We start from the raw sequence: 26,191 nt of genomic DNA, 5'->3' as shown, positions 1-26,191 counted from the left end.
TTAATGACACTGCATGGTGTCAGTGCCCTGAAACAGAAACTCCTTTCTCCTGTACCACTCTCAGACAGATGTTTTATTCTTTAATCTGCTTGCTGCCATACCAATTGGCACGCGGGTTGAGGAAACTGAGATGATTACCTTTGTTTTGCATTTTAACTCAAACCCAAACTCCTCCAACTCCCACAGCAGTGCAACATTCCTGGTTCTACCTCTGGCATTAGTTCCCATGCAGACTGTGACATCCGGACACTGCCCCTCTCACTCCAAGATCATCTCCAGCTACAAGGAAATGTCCAGAAGTCTAATACAGGACATCAAAAGTAACTTTCAGAGTACCCAGGAGCACCTACAGAGAATAGTGAATCCCTCCATGATTATACAGTCCCCTAGTACTACCATGTTCCTTTTCACATTCACTTTAATGATATCCTGTGCCATGGTGCCATAGTCAGTTCACTTGCGTACCATACAGTCCTTCTCTTCCTTCACACAGATACAAAGTACAATCATCCCTGTTCACCAAAGAGCTGAGGCTCCTCTGTCATTACCTGCTGGATCTCTGTACATGTTTGACTCACAATTGCACCCTCCTGGCCCAGAGCATTGGCCAGCTCTAAGTGTTCTATAACACATGAGGTATGCCTGCCTCCTGGGACAATGTGCCCATTAACTCTACTTCTCCCCGATTGTCTGTTAACAATTTGTTCCAGCTTATCAACACTGAGCCAGGGTTACTAAAGCTGCACATGTTTACAGTTTTCAGGGACTGCAATGTCTTCCGCAGATTCCCACAATTACAGCATACTACCAGTCCTGCTAAGCTTGTCTAACCTTATCTAATTGACTCCTAAAATAAGTGTTAATTTAAGTGGCCAAACTAGCAGCAAGTCCCTGAGCTTAGAGTCAAAGGATGGACACTTGCCAGCTACAGGTCAAAGGTTATAAAATGCAGCATCTCTCAGACCCCTCAACACCGAGTTCCCACCTTTCCCAAATTACTGATTTAGTCATTGTTCCTTGACGCAGTCCGTGCTCCCACTCCCCTTGTTTTATGCTGTGAAGTTCTATATTTCATTCAAGTGGGAGATTGAAAAAGATGTGGAAGGCTGTAATGGTTAAAGTGAGAGAGGAAGTTGATCTTCTATGACCAATAAATTCTCTTGACCAACATCCTGTTGCGTGTTCCCTTGCCATAACCTCTTCAATCTCAGTTCTTACATCATTTGCTTACTCATTCCCACACACCAGCTCAGATACCTCATCCCAGAGGGAAGTGTCTAATGGTCGCCTGGATGTGGCACAAGTGACTTAGTATTTTGCAGAAGTGAGAGAGAGTGAGTGAGTAAGGGGCTTTCACCTTCCCAACAGTGGCTGAGGAAACGATGCCCAATGGCTTCAGAGTCAAGGGATCTGACACACCTAGTTAGATAGGGGCTGAAGTAGGGGACAGGGAATTGGTGGGTACACGATTGGTGGGAGGGCAGACTGCAGCTCAAGAGATGCAGGGTTGATTCAAGGCCGTGGTAAGTGACCTTAAGAAAGGTCCTTCCACTTGTTTCACTTTACTGCATTTATTCTACTTCCCTCAGATTAGTCACACTTTCCACCCAACCACCTACCCTCCACCCAATTTAGGACCTAATCTTCTCCCTCCCACACTCAGTGAGACGAGAGAGAGGAAGCGTCCAACACCCACGAGCCTGCTCCTGACTGACCGTTTCAGGGCCATAGCCTGTCCAGGAAAATTCCTCACCAAGTCCATCAAACAAGGAATGGAGATACCTAGAAGAGTGTGGGGTGTTGTGCTAAAGAAAAGAGACAGGAATTTTTGAGGCCATGAAGTGATTTGAAAACAAGATGGAGAATGTTAAGATTGAGTTATCACACAAGACAGAGCCAAATCTGTCAGTAAGCACACGGACAAACAGGGGATTTGGTGTGAATAAGCTCAAAGGCAGCAGAATTTTGGATGATCAAGGTTATGGAAGGTAGTATGTGGGAGCCAGAGAGATGTACATTAGGAACAGCCAATTCTAAGGCAGGAAGGCACGGTCATTGGATTCAGCAGAAGGGTTGATATAGAGGTTATAGCAGACATGTGATCTTAATGGAGGCAAAGATGCAGATTAAAGTTGACCTTAGGGTAACTTTTAATATAAAAGATTGTGAAACATTACAAAACCAGAGTAGCTATTCATTAGGAATTCCAGTTCTTTTATCTGTTTTCTCAACACTTTCACTTGGCAACAAAGACTGAGCTTGCATTAATGGCCAGGATTTTCCCTTTTGTAGTTCCAGTATGGCAGTTACTTTTATAGAAGGTACTGCTTCCACCATAACCCATGACAAGCTCTCTTGTAAGATCAACATCCAGTTCATTTCATATGCAAATGGGTTCTGTGATGACTTAATTAACAAAGAACATTTCAATTCTGTTGTCACCTTCTTTGGTCAAAAATTCTGCCGTCAAATTGAAAGGTGAACCAAGCAATCCTTCACTCGCTGCAAGTCAGGGACAGTGGTTCCCTGCTTCATGGATGCCTCACCCAACCACGCTGCTCCAATCTGTCTGGTCCCTCTCATGGGTGGAAGAAGTCTTCCTATCAAACCCAGGCAAGCATGGGCAAAGGTCAGAGCCTCCAGCAAACATAACAGGAAGTGCAGGAATGCCAACCTTCCATGCACCATCTCCTACCACCCCCTCACCCCATGACCAATCATGCCTCCCCATTATGTTCCATCGTCACTGATTTGCCATCAGTATTTCCCTATGACCCTCAATGTTCCCTCCTTAGGGATTTTACAATGATTGTAATCACTGAGGTCCCCAAACTTCCCTTGATGTCCCACTTGCCCTGTTGTTCCTTTACTTTCCCCAGTCAAAGTCACCTACACACTCGCTTTCAAGACCATATGCTCCCTGTCCCAATCTTCCAAATCCTAGGTCATGGCATTCAAGTTCCCAATTTCTTGTGGCCATTTCCTCCGCTTCAAAAGACACCCAGGCAGAGGCGCAGACATGAGCTAGCTTCAGTATGGGGAACATCCTGGACAGGCCCTCACCATCCCAGACTCACTGCAGCCCAACCAGACCAGGGCACAAAAGGGTCCACCACCCTTTTGGCTGACTGGAGTGCGTCTTTGATACAGGGAGACTGTTTGCCTTGGTCCACTTAGACATATCTACTGTGCTTGGAGAGGTGTGAGTAATTGTAAGTATCACTCAAAGCCAAATTCATTTTAAAAGGACAGAGCAGCAAATACCTACTCTGAGATGAATAACAAAATGCAACATATCAGGTACCTGAGACAACAAGGTGTAGAGCTGGACGAACGCAGCAGGCCAAGCAGCATCTTAGGAGCAGGGGAGCTGACGTTTCCGGCCTAGACCCCTCATCAGAAAAGCTGCTTGGCGTGCTGTGTTCATCCAGCTCTACAGCTTGTCTTGGATTCTCCAGCATCTGCAGTTTCAATTATCTCTGATTCAATTATCACCAGGTACCTGCCTGTTTTTTGTACTCAGGTTTCTGAAGTGCTGAGTTTTTTTTAAGTGGGTAGAAGTTAAGTGAAAAGGCAAGTTGCAGTGTAAATGAGATGCAAATGCATGCTGAGATCTCTTGCTGCATGCTGGTTACATACTCTACCACCCCATCTGGAAAAGTGTGAACATTAATCATTGAAGTGTTTCAGTGACAAGAATCTGATTTTTGGTGTCTTGCCCATTGAGGTTCATCCACCAGGGTTTGGAAAATCACACCCAACATACCAACATTCACAACCTTTAAAATCATTGAATTATTTCTGAATTGTGTTAATGTTCTATAGCCACACATGGCAGCCCCATTGCTGTGTCTGAGACTTTGCTGCTTGCAATCAGAAACAAAAACCCAAAAGAACTGCAGATGCTGGAAATCAGAATCAAAAACAGAAATTGTTGGAAAGGCTCAGGAGGTTTGCTGTGGAAAGAATTCAGAGCTAATGTTTCAGGTACAGTGAACCCTTCTCAGCAACCAGAATAACCATTTATCAAATTAATGAAGTTGTTGGTTGAAAAACAGGTATAGACATGGTATTTCAAAAGACAACGCTGGATCTGAGGACCACAAAAGATGCTGCTTGGCCTGCTGTGTTCATCCAGCTCCACATTTTGTTATCTCTAATAGACCAGTGATCCTGGGAAAGAGCACTGTGTTTAAACAGATCGCAGAAATTAGCACACTCTCCCCCCATTGACGTTGCCTGATCCGCTGTGATTTCCAGCATTTTGTTTTCAAGTAGCTGAAGCTAGCTATTGATGAGGTCAGTATCTGGGATATGGTCGTGGCAAGTCTCGAAGTGACCCTATGTTCAAGCAAATTGCAGTTGTTAAATGCTAATTGAGGCCGTCAGAAAAGATGATGATCAGTCTAATCAGAAATAAAGTTTTTTTTTAAAACTATTTTTTTCTCAGGAGACAGACTTGTCTGTCAACAGAACAGCAAGATTGGGAAGCTCCCTAGCTAATCTGCTACACCAGCTTCAGGAAGCTCAAAAGGAAAGGAAGCGGAGTTAGAAGTTTTGCTGCCTTTGCCCGGATGAACTGAGAAGGTGACCCTGATCAATGTTTCAGGAAAACTACCAAGGAGTCCACATTGATACCTATGGAACAACGCATTGTGTAAGCCATTTAGATAATCTGGTCAGTTTTATTATTTTCTTTTATTTATCCAGTGCCTGTATTTGTCTGTCTTTCTTTTGTGTCAATGGGGGCTGAACACAAATGTTTCGGGCTTAAAGCATAGCCATTAAATCAGCTCCATTTTCTGAAGGGTCTCGACCCAAAACAAGATGTAGAGACAGTAGGAGACCCGAAACAGCAGCTTTCCCACTCCTCTGATGCTGCTTGGCCTGCTGTTCATCCAGCTCTACACCTTGTTATCTCAGATTCTCTAGCATCGGCAGTTCCTACTATTTCTGCCATTAATCAGCTTATCTTTTTAAATTTTCCCTCGTTAAAAACGTCAAGCATTTTGTTTGAGATACAAAATCAGTTTCTGGAAATTAACTATCTGCAAAGTTTGGGACTGATTATTCAAAAGTCTGGTTAGGAACCAGAGTAACTATGAGGGTCTTCAACAGTTTAATATTCCAGTATTGCAAACACAGATGTAGAAAAGCTTATTTGCTTGTACTTTCTGTCTATCCCTGTGTTCCAACAGTTGGAAACAAATGTGCTACTACAGATGGAAAGCCTACATTTCCAACAACAAAGCTATTACACTGGCCTTTGAAAACAGAAGAAAATTTTAAAAAGTGTAAGAATCACATTGCACAATGTTGGGTGCAGACACATATTCTTCATAACTGCAAGGAAAAGGTTTACTCTGTCCAGTCTAATTATACGTTGAATACAAATACTAATTGGGCTGGTGTACCAATATTATTCAAGATCATATCAAGAATGCAGAAAGTAGAACCTAAAACCAATATCCTGTATGTGTACTGGAGCGTGTCATTCTCAAAAGTACCAGTGATGTCATTATCGGTCAAATCAACCTAGAAAGTGGTCTACCAGGCATTTATAATTAGAAACTAAACGCAAAAATAAAAAAAAAATTCTGTATCACTGTGAAGCCAAAATGATATAAATGAAAGTAGTTGACTATTTTCTCCATGATATGTATGTTAAGTGACAGAGTATTATGATATTTAACAAACAAGATAACTGCTGTAGTTTTAGGGAAATTCAAATGTCTTGAAATTAAATCATATTATTTAACTAATTCAAACATTGCTTATTTTGAGTGTATTACTACTGCTCAAGGTGTTGGAGAATGGAAAATGAGGGAGATTTTAGTGTCAGTTATTACTTAAACCTGTGATAATAAGGATATGGAATCTTTAGTAGGCAAAGAAGTGGGTAAACATTAAAAAAAACTCAAAAAATATGAGCAAATGTCTAGGGAATGGAACTATGATAAGTGTTCTTTCTGGACACCATGGGAATGCATGAGAACAGTACTAAAGTTCTGCACCTGCACCTCCCAGTCGCAAACCATTTCCACTCCCCCTCCCATTCTCTTGATGACATGTCCATCATGGGCCTCCTGCACTGCCACAATGATGCCACCCGAAGGTTGCAGGAACAGCAACTCCTATTCCGCCTGGGAACCCTGCAGCCTAATGGTATCAATGTGGACTTCACCAGTTTCAAAATCTCCCCTTCCCCTACTGCATCCCTAAACCAGCCCAGTTCATCCCCTCCCCCCACTGCACCACACAACCAGCCCAGCTCTTCCCCCCCCACCCACTGCATCCCAAAACCAGTCCAACCTGTCTCTGCCTCCCTAACCGGTTCTTCCTCTCACCCATCCCTTCCTCCCACCCCAAGCCGCACCCCCAGCTACCTACTAACCTCATCCCACCTCCTTGACCTGTCCGTCTTCCCTGGACTGACCTATCCCCTCCCTACCTCCCCACCTATCTTCTTCACTCTCCATCTTCGGTCCGCCTCCCCCTCTCTCCCTATTTATTCCAGTTCCCTCCCCCCATCCCCCTCTCTGATGAAGGGTCTAGGCCCGAAACGTCAGCTTTTGTGCTCCTGAGATGCTGCTTGGCCTGCTGTGTTCATCCAGCCTCACATTTTATTATCTAAAGTTCTGTAAAATGTTTTTGAGAGAGTCTATCATTTACAAGGTCTTGTCAAATGCAGGCTCGATATTATGATCTTGAATTTGAATACAAGTTGAGGAGAGTATATGAGATAACTGAATGTGAAAATCCCCAAATCATTTTTCATGGTTAAAGGAAACCTAAAAGAGATATACAAGTCAATGTCTTTGAAAGCATTCAATGAATACAGTAAAGTCACATATTTGGCACTAATTCAGCAGTAAGTAATTTTCTGAAAACCTACACTAAAATGTAACACTACACTATTGAAACATGAGGTTGATCTATGGCAACCAGCAGCAAAAACAAACTTTCCTCAGTCTTGCAGAAAGCCTCAAATAGGTTATTTGTTCCTTTTATTGAAACATTAGCTCTTAATTCTAAAGTGTTCACAATTCCAGTACTTGCAAAATACAAATCCACACCTATTCTTCACTTGTAAAAAAAACTCACTGAAACAACTCAAAACTTTTACCCACACTTTCAAATGCAAATGCAACTATTGGCATGATTTCCATATCCCTGATACTAAACATTAGTGTTTTGATTCAAGGAAATATTTTTCAGAACCGTTGGGAATGTTTAGGCACATCATACTTTTGTTGTTGCTTCTCAGTCTGTTAGAAGTAATAAATTACTTTGCCTTTGGCATCATGATTGACTGATTTACAACATTTTCAAAATTGTGGCAAGATAGATGTTGCCAACATCAAGTCCAATTAAGCAGAATTTGGACATTTGTGCTAGTGACCCATAAAATGAAAACTTTTGGATTTTGTGAAAAATGAAGCCTTAAGTCTCTGTAGCTCTTCCATTAAGCAATGGGGTGAATGGTTGTCCCTAGTCATATCTAGCTTGTAACCTTGTTCGAATAATAAACAAGTGTGCTTTAAAATTAAATGCTGTTACACACCAAGACATCTGTGCCTGGTAATACATAATAAATATCCAAGTACTGATTGACGTATATTGGGTGCATTGTATATTTATTAGATCTAATGAACATGGCAAGTAAGGGAGTCAACTATTCAGACAGATAAAACAGCGGAGCAAAAATTGAACATTTTTCTCAAAGGACAGACCAAAGTGGCCCAGTGTTACATTGTTGGCCATATACATTTCAAAACAAATAAAAATATTCTCTCAAGAATCTCACAGCTAGAAATGCTTCCTAACTGTTTCACAAGTTCCATAATTTCACACCACAGAAAACTTTGATAACTCATGACCAGTACTGATGTATAACGGGTTACAAACCTGGGTCAAATGAAAATTGTCATCACAACTCACCATAAATACAGGGATAACAAGGTATAGGGCAGGATGATCACAGCAGGCCAAGCAGCAGAGGAACAGGAAAGCTGACGTTTCGGGTCTGGACCCTTCAGAAATGTTGTCTCAAATTCTCCAGCATCAGCAGTTCCTACTAACCCTCACCATAAATACAACTTTTTTTAATATTCATGGGATATGAGCTTTGCTGGCTAGTTAAATTTATTACCCATCCCTAATTGCCCAGAAAGCAGTTAAGAATAAAACATACATTGCTGTTGGCCTGGAGTCACATGTAGGCCAGATAAAGAGAAGGAAACAGATTTATTTTCTGAAAGAATATTAGTGAACCAGATAGGTTTTCACAACAATTTACAGTGGTTATATGGTTGCCATTAGGCTAGATTTTTATTAATTTCAAATGTCACCATGGAATAATTTGAAATTTGTCCCCAGAACATTAGTCTATCAAATACATCGAAAGGGAAGGTGATGACCTTGTGGTATTATTGGTAGACTTAATCTAGCGACCCAGGTAAAGTTTTGGGAACTGGCTTCAAATCCTGCCATGGAAGATGGTAGCAGTTGAATTCAATTAAAAAGTCTGGAATTAAAAGCTTAATGATAACCATAAACCCATTGTGGACTGGCGGAAAAAAACCCATCTGGTTCACTGATGTCCTTTAGAGAAGAAAACATCTGTCATTACCTGGTCTGACCTACATGTGACTCCAGACCCACAGCTCTGTTGTTGAGTCTTAACTGCCCACTGTGCAATTAGGGATGGTCAATAAATGCTGGACACCCACATCCTGTGAATGAGGAGGAAAGCTTTGTAATAATTAACGTAATCTTATAGCACCCCGCCCCAACCAATATCGCCCCAGACCCTCAATGATCCCAACGTGCCACATACCCAAGCACTGGGCCACCACCCCCCCAACTCTGATGTCTAACCCCAGTCTGTCATCGCATTAAAGAGAGACGCATTAAACAATTCGCCAAATTATAAATATTCAAGAATGCTCAGGTATGCCATTTATGTATTTAGGAAAAGAATGAATTTTTCCTTTTTTTGTCTGTCTAAAGGTTGGAGCTTCAACTGAAGTGTCCAATAGCTGTTGTTACTTCTTTCCTCTAAAATGCTCAGGTCTTTTAAAGACATATGTACAAGTTGTTATCAGTTTTACTAGTATCTCTTTATTCCTGGGACGGTGTTCCTTTTTTTAAAAAGAGTGTTGTTCACACAATGAGTGCAGCATGAAATGCCTGTGATGGTTTGAGGACTACCACAAAATGCCCAGCTTTAGGTGCCAGTTGTTTGATTTGAGTGAAAGTTATTTCTTTTCCCACATTCCAGTACTGATGCATATCCTTAGCAGTGAACTCACACTCGGGTGACAAATTAGGCAAAACCTTTGCCAAATAATTCACACATTCAACAAATAATTGCATTGCATCCACACATGTTGGTTGATGTATTTCTCACCTTATCGACGTCCAGAGCCATCTGGAACTCCAGATCTTCATCCTTCCTATAACAGTGGGTGCCCAGCTTCATTTGACCTCTTGAAATGAGAATCGTTCCATCATATACCTTCAGATTTTATCCTCCAGGGTTTCATTTTAGTAGGGTCACTGTCTAGAGCCACCTTACAGAGATCTGTGAAGCTCATGAGGCATCAGTGTGCATCTGACACTTCACATTCACTTGATGCTCTCCTCTGCAAGTCATCATTCTAACAGTCACAAACCATTTATCACCTTGGGACCTGACAATGCTAATGCATGTTGTAAAGTGCAACACCTGAATTATTGGCTGATAGCTATCTAGGAACCATCATTTCCAGCTTGCTTTGTCTTTTTTTCCCCGCCACTAAACAGAGTGAAATAGTGATGAGTCAGATTCACAATAATCCGAAACTCTGCTGACAGGATGGGAACTCCATGCTTTGTAAGCTTTGTAATGTCCTGCCATTTGTTGAGTATTCCCTTGAGTTGGTACTTCTTCAAAAAAGGGCATCACCTCACCCTTATTGAGGTTAAGTTTCATCTACCACTTATCTGCCCATCTGACTAATCAGTCTATATCTTCCTATAACCCAAAACTTTCTTCTTTAGTGTCAATCATCAAGTCAAACTTCATGCCATCCATAAACTTATCATCTCTTCCCCTCCACCCCCACATTTTCTTCTATAGCTTTTATATACAGTCTCTGAAGTGTTGTTCAGGACATAGGACAAAATGCATCAATTATAAAAAGGGAAGATTATTACCCTGATGACCTTGAAGATTTGGTTAAAATCTGTCCACATGCCTGCCTGAACCTGAGCTGAAGCCTCGAATGCCTTTGAGATTTTCTGGGATTTTGCACTGCAACACAGAAACCTATTTGACTACAATCATTGATAAAGGGAACTGCAGATGCTGGAGAATCCAAGATAAAGTGTGAAACTGAATGAACACAGCAGGCCAAGCAGCATCTTAGGAGCACAAAAGCTGACGTTTCGGGGACTTGGGGACCGTTTTGCAGAACACCTCTGCTCGGTTCGCAACAAACAACTGCACCTCACGGTCGTGAGCCATTTTAACTCCCCCTGCCATTCCTCAGACGACATGTCCATCATGGGCCTCCTGCAGTGCCACAATGATGCCACCCGAAGGTTGCAGGAACAGCAACTCATATTCTGCTTGGGAACCCTGCAGCCCAATGGTATCAATGTGGACTTCACAAGCTTCAAAATCTCCCCTTCCCCCACTGCATCCCTAAACCAGCCCAATTCTTCCCCTCCCCCCTACTGCATCCCAAAGCCAGCCCAGCCTGTTCTTCCGTTCACCCATCCCTTCCTCCCACCTCAAGCCGCACGTCCACTTCCCACCTACTAACCTCATCCCAGCTCCTTGACCTTTCCGTCTTCCTTGGACTGACCTATCCCCTCCCTACCTATCTTCTTTTCTCTCCATCTTCAGTCCGCCTCTCCCCCCTCTCCCTACTTATTCCAGTTCCCTCTCCCCATCCCCCTCTCTGAAGAAGGGTCTAGGCCTGAAATGTCAGCTTTTGTGTTCCTGAGGTGCTGCTTGGCCTGCTGTGTTCATCCAGCTTCACACTTTGTTATCTTTGAGTGCAATCATACCTGGCTGCAGTGATACACAGTAGAGTCAGCCATAGGCACAAGTCTAAGCAGGAAAAGGTTACTTTTATTCTGCACGGTCAAAACAATGTACAGTGCAAAATGAATTGAAAAATTAAGACTTTTTCACATATTTACTGCGGCTGTTTTCTCAAAAGAAGAAACAGTGTTTTTAGAAGCAAATCAATTTACACTGGGGTTTCCTCAGCTATCCTAAAGCTCTGCTTAATATAAGTTTATGGATGGCCCCTGTGCAATTTGACTTACCACAATTTTACTACACTCGCACTCGAGATTCAGCTTCTTGCAGTAACAGCACTGCTTTCATCTCTTAAATGGTGCCCTTTGCATTGCTCACATTCTTTACTCTGGTCTTGCTATTTTTGTTGACTCTGCTGCAAATATTTCCTCCCTTTGCCAATACGTGTCAGCCTGGAATGTTTCTCAGCATAACGCAAATCATTAATATTCCCTAGCTGATGATTGACTATCTCAGAGCTTCTGCACATGCCAATAGCTTTCTTGAGAGTCTGCCTCTGTCTCAAAAGGTTGTGTGCTTGCAGCGAAGTCTCTAATGCCTAGACTATCCTTTTACTAATTATATCATGTCTCAGTTGCCCATATTCACAGGTTTCGGTTGGATGTATCAGTGCCATTGTGTGTTGATCAATAATCTCTCTCTCCACTTGTGTTCTGATGTTGAACTCATAGCATTTAGAAGTAAAACTAATACAGGCCTCAATGTATGACTTCAAATCTCTCGTTTGGTTCTCTGCTCCTCAGTGAGATCTAGGGTGTAACAGCTTGTAGGTCTGATAAGAGGGTTGCAAATCTAGGTTGTTTGGTATTTTTCATTTAATTCTGAAGCTATCCCATGGTTCTGCCACTGAGACAAAAAGAACATTCAAATCTGTCTGATGTCTCTTTTCATCTCTGTAGCAGAAAGGACTGAAAAAGTCATAGCCATTACGGTCACCCAACATTTCAAAAATTGTGATAACAAGGTGTGGAGCTGGATGAACACAGCAGGCAAAGCAGCATCTTAGGAGCAGGAAAGCTGATGTTTCAGGCCTAGGCCCTTCTTCAGAAATTGGGGGGGGAGGGGAGGTGGGGATCTGAAACAAATAGGGAGAGAGGAGGAGGCGGATAGAGGAGAAGATAGGTGGAGAGGACACAGACAAGTCAGAGAGGTGGGGATGGAGCCAGTAAAAGGGGAGTGTAGGTGGGGAAGTAGGGAGGAGATAGGTCAGTCCAGGGGGCGGGATGAGGATAGTAGGTAGGAAATTGGGGTGTAGCTTGAGGTGGGAGGAGGGGACAGGTGAGAGAAAGAACAGGTTAGGGAGGCAGGGACAAGCTGGGCTGGGAGGGGAGATTTTGAGGCTTCTGAAATCCACATTGATACCATTGGGCAGCAGGGTTTCCAAGCGGAATATAAGTTGCTGTTCCTGCAAAATTCAGGTGGTATCGTTGTGGCACTGCAGGAGGCCCAGGATGGACATGTCATCTGAGGAATGCAAGGGGGAGTTAAAATGGTTCGCGACTGGGAGGTGCAGTTGTTTATTGTGAACCGAGCACAAGTGTTCTGCAAAGCAGTCCCCAAGCCTCTGCTTGGTTTCCCTGATGTAGCAGAGGCCACAATGCTACAGCAGATGCAGTATACCACATTGGCAGATGTGCAGGTGAACATCTGCTTGATGTGGGAAGTCTTCTTGGGGCCTGGGATGGGGGTGAAGGAGGTGTGGGGGCAGGTGTAGAACTTCCTGCAGTTGCAGGGAAATGTGCCGGGTGTGGTGGGGATAGAGGTGAGTGTGGAGCGGACAAGGGAGTCACGGAGAGAGTGGCCCCTCTGGAAAGCAGATAAGGGTGGGGAGGGAAAAATGTCTTTGGTGGTGGGGTCAGATTGCAAATGGCGGAAGTGTCGGAGGATGATGCATTGGATGCGGAGGTTGGTGGGGTGGTACGTGAGGACGAGGGGGATTCGTTTTTGGCGGCTATTGCGAGAACTGGGTGTGAGGGGTGAGTTGCGGGAAACATGTTTGAGGGCGTTCTCGACCACTGTGGGGGGGGGGGGGGGGGGGGGGAATGTTGCAGTCCTTGAAAAACAAGGACATCTGAGGTGTACGGGAGTGGAATGCCTCATCCTGGCAGCAGATGCGGTGGAGGCGAAGGAATTGGGAAATGGGGATGGCATTTTTGCAAGAAGGTGGGTGGGAAGTGGTGTATTATAAACACACACACACACACACAGATGCCACCCTCTATATGAAAGAGTTACCCCTCGGGTCATTTTTAAATCTTTGCCCTCTCCCTTTAGGTCTGTGCTCGCTAGTTTTGGACTTCCCTACCCTGGGGAAAAGACCTCAGCTATTCACCCTATTCATGCCTCTCAAGATTTCATAAACTTGTATAAGGTCACCCCTCAATATCTGACGCTCCAAGGGAAAGCTCCGACCTCTCCCCTATAGCTCAGACTTAATCAGTTTACGTATAACAAAGCAACTTCCTTGTCTGTTAAACTCAAAACTTGCCTGATTAGTTATTTTATAATCAGAGTATGCAAACAGTTAAGCAATGACTAAATTAGCAATTTTATCTTTCTCCAGCAAAATCAAATTTGTTGCAGTCAAATGAGCAGAGGCCAAAGAAAAGGAGCCACTTAAATCTCCACATTTGATCATAACAATTCACGTGTCAGAACTGAAAACCAAACCATTCAAACTTTTCACCATCCTTTTTCCTTCTACGATTTAAAAAAAATATTCTTCCCAATATAATAATTTCTTATCCTCTTTCCTGCCATTGTGAAATACCTGTGTCCCTTCTTGAGCTTTCTTTTGTTGATCTTGCACTTTAATTATTCATAATCATGCCCCAAATATTCAAACATAAGGCTTTCTATTGCATTGACCTGGGCTTCTTACTTTAAATTTGCACACATCCAACAGCCTTGATAACACTCTTCCGAAAAACAGTCATGCCAGGCTTGAAGTATTAACTCTTTCTCTCCCCAAAGATGCTGCCACACCCAAGTTTCTCCAACAGTCTATGACTGTTTCAGATTTATAGCATCCACAATGCTCAGCCTCTATTCAGTGTTTAGTGTTGTATTTATGCAAGCTACATTATCCTAATTTTAACTTCAGTGGGCTGCTATGCTGCCAGCCCTGTCTACTAATACGAACTCCCTTCTTCCTTGGCACATTTTTCATCCTTTGTTGTCCAGAGGCACTCTAGCTATACAACATCTGGTTGCTAACATCTTTCCCATTCTGTTACTCCCTGGTTCCCATTTTCCATGACAGCTTGTTTTTCTCTCTCTGTTCATTTGTGCCAATATTTTTTATTCCTAATTGCTACTTGGCTTGTGTTCTAATGTTTTCTTGTGTTTCCTTATCACTGTTCACTGTTCGACCAGCATCCACTGCTGTACTGTTTTCTGTCTTCACTATGCATTCCCACGTTGATGTGGTGGAGACATGCTCTCTAAAAAATCTCGTGCTGTTGTCAGACCTTGTTGCTTCTGCTGGGAGCACCCACGTTGGTAAGGTCATGGGGTGATGCAAGGCAATGTGGAAAGGGCAATCTATAAGTGTTTCAATGGTAAAATCCTGCAGAAAGACCATGCATTTCATCAGATGTGTTGGCAGAAGTCCATATGGAAAAGGCAATGCCTCATCTACAAGAGCAGGTCAGAGGCTAGGAATGTTGCGGCAAGTAACTCATGTCCTCACTCCCCAGAGCCTGTCCACTTTCTACAAATTAAGTTGGGAATGTGATGGAGTATTCCCTACTTGCCTGGAAGGATGCAGCTCCAACAACGACAGTCAGGAAGCTTGACACCATCCAGGACAAAGCAGCCTGCTTGATTGGCACTACATTCACAAGCATGCATTCCCTCCATGACTGACGCTTGTGTACAGCAGTGTGTACCATCTACAAAATATACTGCAGGAATTAACAAAAAAATCCTCAGACAGCACCTTCTAAACCATTGAGCACTTCCATCTATAGAACATAGAACATTACAGCACAGTACAGACCCTTCGGCCCTCGATGTTGTGCCGACCTGTCATACCGATCTGAAGCCCATCTAACCTACACTATTCCATGTACGTCCATATGATTATCCAATGACGACTTAAATGTATCTAAGGTTGGCAAATCTACTACCGTTGCAGGCAAAGCGTTCCATTCCCTTACTACTCTGAGTAAAGAAACCACCTCTGACATCTGTCCTATATCTTTCACCCCACAACTTAAAGCTATGCCCCCTCGTGCTCGCTGTCACCATCCTAGGAAAAAGGCTCTTCCTATCCACTCTATCTAACCCCCCGATTATTTTATATGTCTCAATTAAGTCACCTCTCAACCTTCTTCTCTCTAATGAAAACAGCTTCAAGTCCCTCAGCCTTTCCTCGTAAGACCTTCCCTCCATACCAGGCAACATCCTAGTAAATCTCCTTTGCACCCTTTCCAAAGCTTCCACATCCTTCTTATAATGCGGTGACCAGAACTGTTCACAATACTCCAAGTGCGTCCGCACCAGAGTTTTGTACAGCTTCACCATAACCTCTTGGTTCCAGAACTCGATCCCTCTATTAATAAAAGCTAAAACACTGTACGCCTTCTTAACAGCCCTGTCAACCTGGGTGGCAACTTTCAAGGATCTGTGTACATGGACACCGAGATCTCTCTGCTCATCTACACTACTAAGAATCTTACCATTAGCCCAGTACTTTGCATTCCGGTTACTCCTACCAACGTGCATCACCTCACACTTGTCTGCATTAAACTCCATTTGCCACCTCTCAGCCCAGCTCTGCAGCTTATGTCTCTCTGCAACCTACAGCATCCTTCGTCACTATCCACAACTTCACTGGCCTTAGTGTCGTCTGCAAATTTACTAACACATCCTTCTACGCCCTCATCCAGGTCATTTATAAAAATGACAAACAGCAGTGGACCCAACACCGACCCTTGCGGTACACCACTAGTAACTGGTCTCCAGGAAGAACACTTCCCATCAACTACCACCCTCCATCTTCTTTCAGCAAGCCAACTTCCGATCCAAACTGCTATATCTCCCACAATCCCATTCGTCCGCATTTTGTACAATAGAAGGACAATGGCTATAGATAGATGGGAACCCCAGCACCTGCAAGTTCCCCTCCAGGCCACTCACCACCCTGACTTGAAATATATCACCGTTCCTTCGTTGTCACCAAGTCAAAATCTTGGAACTGCCTCCTTAAAGACATTGTGGGTCTACCTACAGCACACTGACTCCAATGATTCCAGAAGACAGCTCATCACCACCTTCTCAGGGGCAACCAGCAATGGGCAATAAATGCTGGCTCAGCCAGTAACACCGACTGCACAAGAAGAAATCAAGAAAAGGCATCATGCTTTGACCAGTCACCAAAATCTAATGAGCAACCTATCAACATCATGTGGACATTGACAGCTCCCTAAAGTCTGCATATTGAACAAAGTTGCACGCAGGCTCACTACCTATAGCCATGGCGAGCAGGCAGTGGAGCACGGCCTTGAAGTTGAGTAGTCTCTGGTCAGGAACCTGCACGTGAATGTCTGGTGCACAAAACTCACTGCGTAGCTGTGTTAAGACAGAGCTGTCTTTACACAGTATCTGTGTGTTGAGCAGTCCTGTTCAGGGTACCCTCTACTGTGGGATTACTGTCTTTGGTGATCAAAGAAAACAAACTTTGAATTTTGCAATGTGGAGTGTATGAACTTTCATGGATGACTTCAAGAATGACTGTTTAAGAACGAACAGCAATTGTGTCACAAAAAGTATCAGGGCTTCAGACAGTCATCATTTTTGATACCGAGATCTGACTTCCTGGGAAACAACAGTTTTAAAAAAAACAGAAAGGCTATACACATCCTACTACATACCCAAGGAGGCTGACCGCAATTCTTGTGCCCACACAGTTGGTTTGACCATCATTAAATGATGATAGATGTATTGCTAGAACTCTCCAATTATACAAGTGAAAAACTTATGGCACTTCACCTACAGATTGGCCATGACCAATGTGCCACTGCCATCAATGCTTATGTCCCGACCCTGGACTCTGACAATACACTTTCCTCTGTATACACCCAGATTTGTCTGTATGGTTCTCATACATAGTTCTTTACTGATTCAAGTTCTCTCTCATCTTAAAAGATACATAAGAAGAGACCAACTGGACTGACTCTTTCAGACCCTTATGTTGTAAATCTATGATGTCAGAGACGTTGGGGGGTGGGAGGGGAGATGGGGTATTATGTGAACGTAAATATTTGCTAACATGTATTGACTTTTGTATCAGTACAGAGACATTGTGGCAGGGAGAGATGCAGCATAATAGTCTGAAAGGGCTCTGCAAGAATTAAAGAAGAGAATGAGTAACAGCCAGCTTTGATGATGTTATGTTTCATATGGGAAGGAGACTTTGCATGGAGTTCAGTCGATCTGAATGTATTTCTCTGATGTCCTATAAAGCAAGTATGTGAAAAACTAGTTTCTGTTAATATGCAGTAGACTCTCATCTCTACTAGTTAGACCCTGAAGTCGGATAGCTTCCATTCCAACTCTTACAACAGTCTGCTCTCTGTCACAACATATGGAGTTAAAATATTACTGAGTTTAAGGTCAGGACAGGGCAAAGAGTCTGATGCCTGGGCTATATGTGGGATGTGTGAGAGTTTAATACTTGGGGAACAAATAAGGAGAAAGGTGGTGCAGAGGTGGTTACAGTCTGTGGCTGGACAGTACTAGAAAATAAAGAGGAAATTGGGACGTTGGAATAAAAAAAGCATGTCACAGAGTAGTACTTAAAAACCTCGAACATGAGAATGAGAAGTGGGACTTAAAGTAACTAATCAATAGCATGAGACTTTACAAGTTTGATGGGCAAATGAGGAGTTAAGTTTACAGCATTCAAATAAGGCATCAAAAAGACTACAATTAAATATAAGCATTGTTGTGACTCAGAACTCGTACATATCTAATAGCTAGAGTTTTAAAAACTTAACACTCTTCCCAGTATGAGGTTGCCTCATGGAATGGAGAAAATGGAAACATTGTAGTCAACTGGTGAACAAGCTAATGAAAAGTACTTTAAGCGGAGTTCCCAACTTGCTTGAGACCATGAACCTACTTTGGGACAGCAATGCAAGTTAAGAAATGGGAGCAAAGTCAAGTGAGAGACAAATTAAATGATTTTATATACTGTTCCCAACCAGAAAGCTGCAAACACAGCATTTGACTGTCGAAAACAAATGAAAGTATAGCTTTCAGTCTGTAGGAATGTGGAACATTCCCTATACCCTACCAGATGCAAATATGCATCTAAAGATAGACTTGAAGATAGATAAATCCCTTGGAACCAATGGGATTTATCCAAGGATTTTATGGGAAATTAGGGAAGAGATCGCAGGGCCTTTGGCGATGGTCTTTTCATCCTCACTGTCTACAGGTATAGTGCAGGAAGACTGGAGAGTGGCAAATGTTATTCCCTTGTTCGATGAAGGGAATAGGGATAACCTCAGAAATTACAGGCCAGTTAGTTTTACTTCAGTGGTGGGCAAATTATTGGAAAGGGCTTGGAGAGACAGGAGTTATGATCACTTGGATAGGCACAGTTTGATTCGTGACAGTCTGCATGGATTTGTGAGGGGTAGATCATGCCTCACTAACCTTATTGAATTCTTTGAAGAGTTGACCAAACACATGGATGAAGGTAGAGCAGTGGATGTGGTATACATGAATTTAAGTAAGGCATTTGATACGGTTCCTTGTGGTAGGCTCACGCAGAAAGTAAGGAGGCATTGGAGTGGGGTAAATGTGGCAAAGTGGATTCAGAATTGGCTGACCCTTAGAAGACAAAGGGTGGTAGTGGATGGAAAATATTCAACATGGTGCTCAGTTACGAGTAGTGTACCAAAAAGATCTATGCTGGGTACTCTTCTATTTGTGATTTTTGTAAATGAATTGAATGCAGGAGTGCAAGGGTGGATTAGTAAATTCACAGATGATACGAAGATGGGTCGAGTTGTGGATAATGCAGAGGGCTGTTCTAGGTTACAAAGGGACACTGATAGAATGTGGAGCTGGGCTGAGAAGTGGCAGATGGAGTTTAACCCTGAAAAGTGTGAGGTGATTCATTTTGGAAGGACAAGCTTGAAAGCAGAACACAGGGTTAACGGGAAGATTCTTGGCAGTGTGGAGGAGCAGAGGGATCTTGGAGTTCATGTCCACAGTTCCCTGAAAGCTGCCTCCCAGGTGGATAGAATTGTTAAGAAGTTGTATGGTGTGTTAGCTTTCATTAATAGTGGGATTGAGTTCAAGAGCCGTAAAGTTATGCTCCAGCTGTACAAAAGCCTGGTTCGGCCACATCTGGAGTATTTTGTCCAGTTCTGGTCACCTCGTTACGGGAAAGATGTGGAAGCATTGGAAAGGTTGCAGATGAGATTTACCAGGATGTTGCCTGGAATGGAGGGAAGGTCTTACGCAGAAAAGTTGAGAGAGCTGGGGCTTTTCTCTTTCGAACGATGAAGGATGAGAGATGACTTGATAGAGGTGTACAAAATGATCAGAAGTATAGATAGAGTGGACAGCCAGAGACTTTTTCCTAGGGTGGAGGTAGCTGTTATGAGGGGGCATAGTTTTAAAGTGAGTGGAGGTACATATAGGGGAAAAGTCAGAGGTAGGTTTTTACTCAGAGTGGTAGGGGCATGGAATGCATTGCCAGAGAGGGTAGTGGAGTCAGCCTCATTAGGGGCATGTAAGCAGCTATTATATAGACATATGGATGATAATATAAGTTAGGGGTGGAGATTAGGTAGACCTTAGGTTTAGGGTAAAAGTTTGGCACAACATTGTGGCCCAAAGGGCCTGTACTGTGCTGTATTGTTCTATGTTTTACATTCTATGGTATAACACACACTTAAGTTTACAAGTTACAATTGAGTTTAAATGATGGAAGGACAGATAATGACAACAACAGTCAACACAGGAAAGCACAACCAGGAGTATGTAGAGGTCTCATGCATCAGTGGAAGCGTTCCTATCTCTGAGCCAGGAGTCCAGAATTCGAGTCCCATCTGCTCCAGTGGTGTACCATAACATACATAAGCAGGCTGCTTTTTTAAAAACTCTACATGTTCGCCAGGATGCATTATCATATTGTGGGGTCTGAAGTGTGAAGACTATGCAAAACTTGTAATAAACTACAAGTCAACAGCCCATGATGTTGCTCGTGGGAAATGGAGGCCCAGTAGAGAATTCAGGTGATGCAGAACTGGAACCGGGAAGGTAATGATGTCTGGTTACATGGTAAAAATCATTAAAAGAGGGAACAAAGTCATATACAATCACAGCATGGCTAATCCCAGTTTCCACCAGAAACATGGACATGGGAATTTTGACAGGAGGTGTGCACAGATAAGAACGTTAACAAACTACAGGCTTATTTTGTATACCATGGAGACAAAATCTTCAATGTGACTAATGTTAGATGTGTTATGGTCCCGACTGAAAACTTTGATTCCGTGCAGAAACAGAAAATATTTGGACCAATAAATATCGGCATTGTAATTTATACTACATTTTCAAATTATGTATTTGTTCACCGTTTGATGATATTACTAACGTGCATATTTAACCATGGTGGGAGGGATGAGGAGCTGTCACACGGGAGTGGCAGAACATACCCGACGGGCTGCAGTGGTGACTCAGGGCAAGTTATCCCAATTTCACCCCAGGATGCTGACACCCATTGTGGCATCTCCAGCTCGTTAGCTACCTCGGAATGGAAGGTAAATCTCCCAGGTGAAGAAACACACCCCTGTTGGATTAACAGGGAATGTTACAGCAATTTCAGGGAGAGAACTTGATCTCAGGCTAAATATGAGGTGATTAGCATTCTCTCGGCGCTCAGGATTGGCGTTTGGCTGCCCATCCAGCCCGGTATGGACACCCATCCCTTCCCAAACCCCTCACAAATAGAACAAAAAACATAGCTTTTTCCAAGAAAGACTGCAACTTTAAGTAGAACTGACGTCCGTGCCCGCAAATAAATAACACATCTGTCTGGATTATGAAGCAACATTGTTTCAGCTGTAGTTTAATTTGAACTAAATGCACATATTTTGATTCAGAGATAGTAAGAGCTGCCGATGCTGGAGAATCTGAGATGTTATCACATATTTTGAGCAGCCCTTTGCTTTCAAGCTGCGACACATGATTTCACCGTCTTTACAGATCTGATGATTTATTAATCATAACGTGATTTAGCTACACTTCGGATACGTTTTTCAACAAGTAGACACCCGGAGTTAACGGCTGAACACCAGCAATAATCAACGATGTCCCAAAATATTCCTAGCAGTTCCTCGTTTAACTTTGCGCACCACTATTTTTTTTAAAAACTCGTTTCTATCTTTAAGCACCTTTGCAACGACCCCAGGGAAGCATTACCCACCTCAGAGGTACAACTACTATAAAGTCAAAACAGCAGGTTCACACCAAAGCAGTGTTTTTGTTTCAACAAGACTAAAAGCAGAAAGAAAACATAAATTTCTTTGAACTCACCCATTCAAATCTGTCATAATAAGCTTGCAGTAGTTTATAACTTCCAACCCCAGGACTGTAAATGTCTTGAGTAACAACAGATTACATACTTCTCCAGCTCCACAGCACAAAGCCAAAAAAGACTCGTTTGAACTCGGTAAGACAGGTCCCGCCCACATGCCGAGCGCATTGGTCATTGGCGTATAACTCCCCAAGATCTCATAACTTCTCATTGGTTTAACCTGGCTTCAGTCAGTCCCGTTTCCGGGAGTAAGTTTACGAAATAAAATGACCCCCAGCTGAATTGCAGATATCTTCGTCTAGTTTTCAATGCAGTGCATTGAAAACCCGGGAAAACCCAGAAAACACATAATTGAGCCAGATTATTATTAGTTTCTGGGAATGGTGAGCAGATCCAGGCAGCACCCATGGAGAGAAAAGTAAAGTTAACGTTTCACGCGGAGACCTTTCATCAGAACTGGGAAAAGTTAGAGATGTAATCGATTGTTCAAAGTGGTGAGTGGGTCACGGGCAAAAGAAATAGGGTGAGAGTCGGGAGAGATTGAATTACACAAAAAGACCCAAGTAGAATAGTGGGACAACATGGATATATAGTGTCCGAGGCAGAAACTGAAATATGTAAAGGAAACAAAACGGGGGGTCAGCGTCATTGAGAGATAATGGGAACTGCAGATGCTGGAGAATTGCAAGATAATAAAATGTGAGGCTGGATGAACACAGCAGGCCAAGCAGCATCTCAGGAGCACAAAAGCTGACGTTTCGGGTCTAGACCCTTCATCAGAGAGGGGGATGGGGAGAGGGAACTGGAATAAATAGGGAGAGAGGGGGAGGTGGTCTCTCCCTATTTATTCCAGTTCCCTCTCCCCATCCCCCTCTCTGATGAAGGGTCTAGACCCGAAACGTCAGCTTTTGTGCTCCTGAGATGCTGCTTGGCCTGCTGTGTTCATCCAGCCTCACATTTTATGGTCAGCGTCATTGACTCTGTTGCAATCTTGAGTCTGGAAACCTGACAAGGGGCATGGTCCCCGAACCACTTGGAACATCAGTGGAGCAGCGTCGGCCGAGCCCGGAGAACAGTGTGAGTGCAAGCAGGAAAATCGAAATGATAAAACAACTTGGGGTCATGCTTGCCAATTACACGAAGATGTTCTGCAAAGTCATCTAATCTAGTTTTGGACCTCACAACGGAAAGGAAACGATTATGGGAAGCAAGCGCTGTAAAATCAGTGGAAAGAAGTGCACAGAAATTGCACTTTCAACCACGAGGACTGCGTGAGGCCTTGGATAGTGAGGACATAGAGGCAGGAAAAGGGCAGGTGTTGCATCTTCTGCATTTGTAGGGAGATTGGTGGGGGAAAGGAGAGGAATGATTGAGGAATGGGCCACAATGTTAACAAGGAAATGGTTCTTTCATAAAGCTGAAGGATGGGCGGAGTTGGAGATCTCTTTGGTGGTGATACCATCCTGATCGTACTGTTAATGTTGAATAGGGAAACTAGTTTGGTAAAAGGTGTGAACTAGGTACACCCTAATGAGCCCCTGGGAAGAGGGGGAAGGGATGAGAGGAGATGTGTCCTGTGAATGTGACGCATGGCTCGGGGCCAAGGGTGGGGAATTTTCAATTGAAGAATTGCTGATGTGGAAAGTTACATCATCTGCATAAAAAGGAAAGAGGCAGAAATACTAGGAAAATGGAACAGACTCCTTACAGGCTGTAAGGTTTGAGGCAGTGTAGTCAAGGCAGCTGTGACAGTCTGTAAGCTTATGATGAACATTAATAGTTCATTCCCTGTCATCAGAAATGGAGGCAGTAAATTTAGGGAGGGAAGGGAAGAGTTTGAGAAGGAACATGTGAAAGGTGGAATAAAAACAAAAGAATTGCAGATGTTGTAAATCAGGAACAAAAGCAAAGTTGCTGGAAAAGCTCAGCAGGTCTGGCAGCATGTGTGAAGAAAAAATCAGAGTTAACATCCGAAATATTAACATGTGAAAGGTGGAAGTTGGGAGCAAAGTTAATGAGGTTTTCCAATTTAGGTCAAGAACAGAGCAAATCACTGATACATTCATTAATATACAGGCAAAAGAGTTAAGGAAAGGGACCTGAATAGGATTGAGATGAGGAATGTTTCACACAAGCTACACAAAAGGCAAATGATGCTAAGACCTATATGCACCTTAGATTTGGAAGAAGTGAGATGAATTCATAGAGAAATTCTTCAATGAAAAGATGCCATTTACTGAAAACATTAACTCTGTTACTCTTTCCATGGATGCTGTTTGCCCCACTGAGTAGTATTGCAGCTTTTCTTTATTTCTCATTTCCAGCATCTACAAAAATCTGTTTTTCAATCAATGATTTCACCAAGATGTCAAAATGGCCAGTTCTGAAAGGGTCCCTACACTTGATTGGGATAGTTAGTTATGTGGTGAGAATGGAACTGAACCCCAGATTAGAGCTCACTGAAATTCACTCCCTTTCACCTACTAATTCAACTACGTTCAATCTTAAGATTGTTTTCAAAGACACAGAATTATATTCAGTTTCTTTTATAGACAACGATACCAACCTTCTGATTAATAAACGAATCGATAAGTTGAATAGAGGCATTAACGCGTTCAAAGCCTGCCAACCACTTCAGGAATATGCATTTCAATATTCTGTGTAATTAGAGATTTGTTGATGTGGAATCTTTACAGGTTGTTTCATTTATTGAGGGGATGTCTGAAATTACCAATAATTTGTACACCTGTAGCCACCTGAGGTGATAACAGGACAGTTACCTAAAAGCTAGATAAACAAGGGACCTTTTAAGCAGAAAGTTCATGCAGGATTTCTGTGTAAGAGCACATCTTGCTAAGATACAAGCCGCAATGCAAGACAGCTACCATTTCTACAGTTCTTTTAAGTGTTTAACTCAGCTAGGAATTGTACAGGAGCTTGATCATTCAAAAACAAGAAGATGTGCCTCAATAATAGCAAATCTGTAAAATAAATGCGTCTGGCAATGTTTATATGATGCAGTATCTTGTGAATTTGGACTGAAGTCAACCTGCATGTGAACTTTCTATATGAATTTCTTTTTGCAGGAGGGTGGGTGGGAGGAGGTGTATTCTAGGTAGCTGTGGGACCCTCCTGCAAAAATTCCATCCCCTATTCCCAATTCCTCCGCCTCCGCCGCATCTGCTCCCACGACAAGACATTCCACTCCCGCACATCCCAGATGTCCAAGTTCTTCAAGGACCACAACTTTCCCCCCACAGTGATCGAGAACGCCCTCAACCGCGTCTCCCGTATTTCCCGCAACACGTCCCTCTCACCCCGCCCCAGCCACAACCGCCCAAAGAGGATCCCCCTCGTTCTCACACCCCACCCCACCGACCTGCGGATACAACGCATCATCCTCCGACACTTCCGCCATCTACAATCCGACCCCCCCACCCAAGACATTTTTCCATCCCCACCCCTGTTGGCTTTCCGGAGAGACCACTCTCTCCGTGACTCCCTTGTTCGCTCCACACTGCCCTCCAACCCCACCACACCCGGCACCTTCCCCTGCAACCGCAGGAAATGCTACACTTGCCCCCACACCTCCCCCCTCACCCCTATCCCAGGCCCCAAGATGACATTCCACATTAAGCAGAGGTTCACGTGCACATCTGCCAATGTGGTATACTGCATCCACTGTACCTGGTGTGGCTTCCTCTACATTGGGGAAACCAAGCGGAGGCTTGGAGACCGCTTTGCAGAACACCTCCGCTCCGTTCGCAACAAACTACTGCACCTCCCAGTCGCAAACCATTTCCACTCCCCCTCCCATTCTTTAGATGACATGTCCATCATGGGCCTCCTGCAGTGCCACAATGATGCCACCCGAAGGTTGCAGGAACAGCAACTCATATTCCGCCTGGGAACCCTGCAGCCTAATGGTATCAATGTGGACTTCACCAGTTTCAAAATCTCCCATTCCCCAACTGCATCCCTAAACCAGCCCAGTTCGTCCCCTTCCCCCCACTGCACCACACAACCAGCCCAGCTCTTCCCCTCCATCCACTGCATCCCAAAACTAGTCCAACCTGTCTCCGCCTCCCTAACCTGTTCTTCCTCTCACCCATCCCTTCCTCCCACCCCCAAGCCGCACCCCCATCTACCTACTAACCTCATCCCACCTCCTTGACCTGTCCGTCTTCCCTGGACTGACCTATCCCCTCCCTACCTCCCCACCTATACTCTCTCCACCTATCTTCTTTTCTCTCCATCTTCGGTCCGCCTCCCCCTCTCTCCCTATTTATTCCAGAACCCTCACCCCATCCCCCTCTCTGATGAAGGGTCTAGGCCCGAAACGTCAGCTTTTGTGCTCCTGAGATGCTGCTTGGCCTGCTGTGTTCATCCAGCCTCACATTTTGTTGTCACTGAATCATTAGCGTCAGGATGAATCTAAGGTCAGCAGCAAAAAAACTAAAGGAGAGTAGTGGAATCAGAATCCATAATAACTTCAAAAAGGAAAGCAGATAAATCAAAACGTCTGTGTGATAAGA

General features: G+C 43.6%; 1 protein-coding gene across 3 annotated transcripts in view; it reads right to left on the bottom strand.

The window, feature by feature from the left end:
* LOC125463756 (phosphoinositide 3-kinase regulatory subunit 6-like) overlaps window positions 1-21,792 on the bottom strand; it is a 111,229-nt gene extending 89,437 nt beyond the window's left edge. For 2 of the 3 annotated variants that reach the window (XM_048555412.2, XM_048555413.2), the window contains exon 1: window positions 21,656-21,792. The gene's annotated coding sequence lies outside the window, so the exon portion shown is untranslated. Of the gene's footprint in view, window positions 1-9,412; window positions 9,492-11,322; window positions 11,390-21,655 lie in introns of those variants that run through there. The other variant, XM_059653770.1, reaches the window with a different exon arrangement.
* Window positions 21,793-26,191: the final 4,399 nt, after the last annotated feature.

The sequence above is a fragment of the Stegostoma tigrinum genome, chromosome 22 (assembly GCF_030684315.1).
Source record: "Stegostoma tigrinum isolate sSteTig4 chromosome 22, sSteTig4.hap1, whole genome shotgun sequence".
NCBI classification, from domain to species: domain Eukaryota; kingdom Metazoa; phylum Chordata; class Chondrichthyes; order Orectolobiformes; family Stegostomatidae; genus Stegostoma; species Stegostoma tigrinum.
This window is presented reverse-complemented; position numbering and strand designations above follow the sequence as displayed.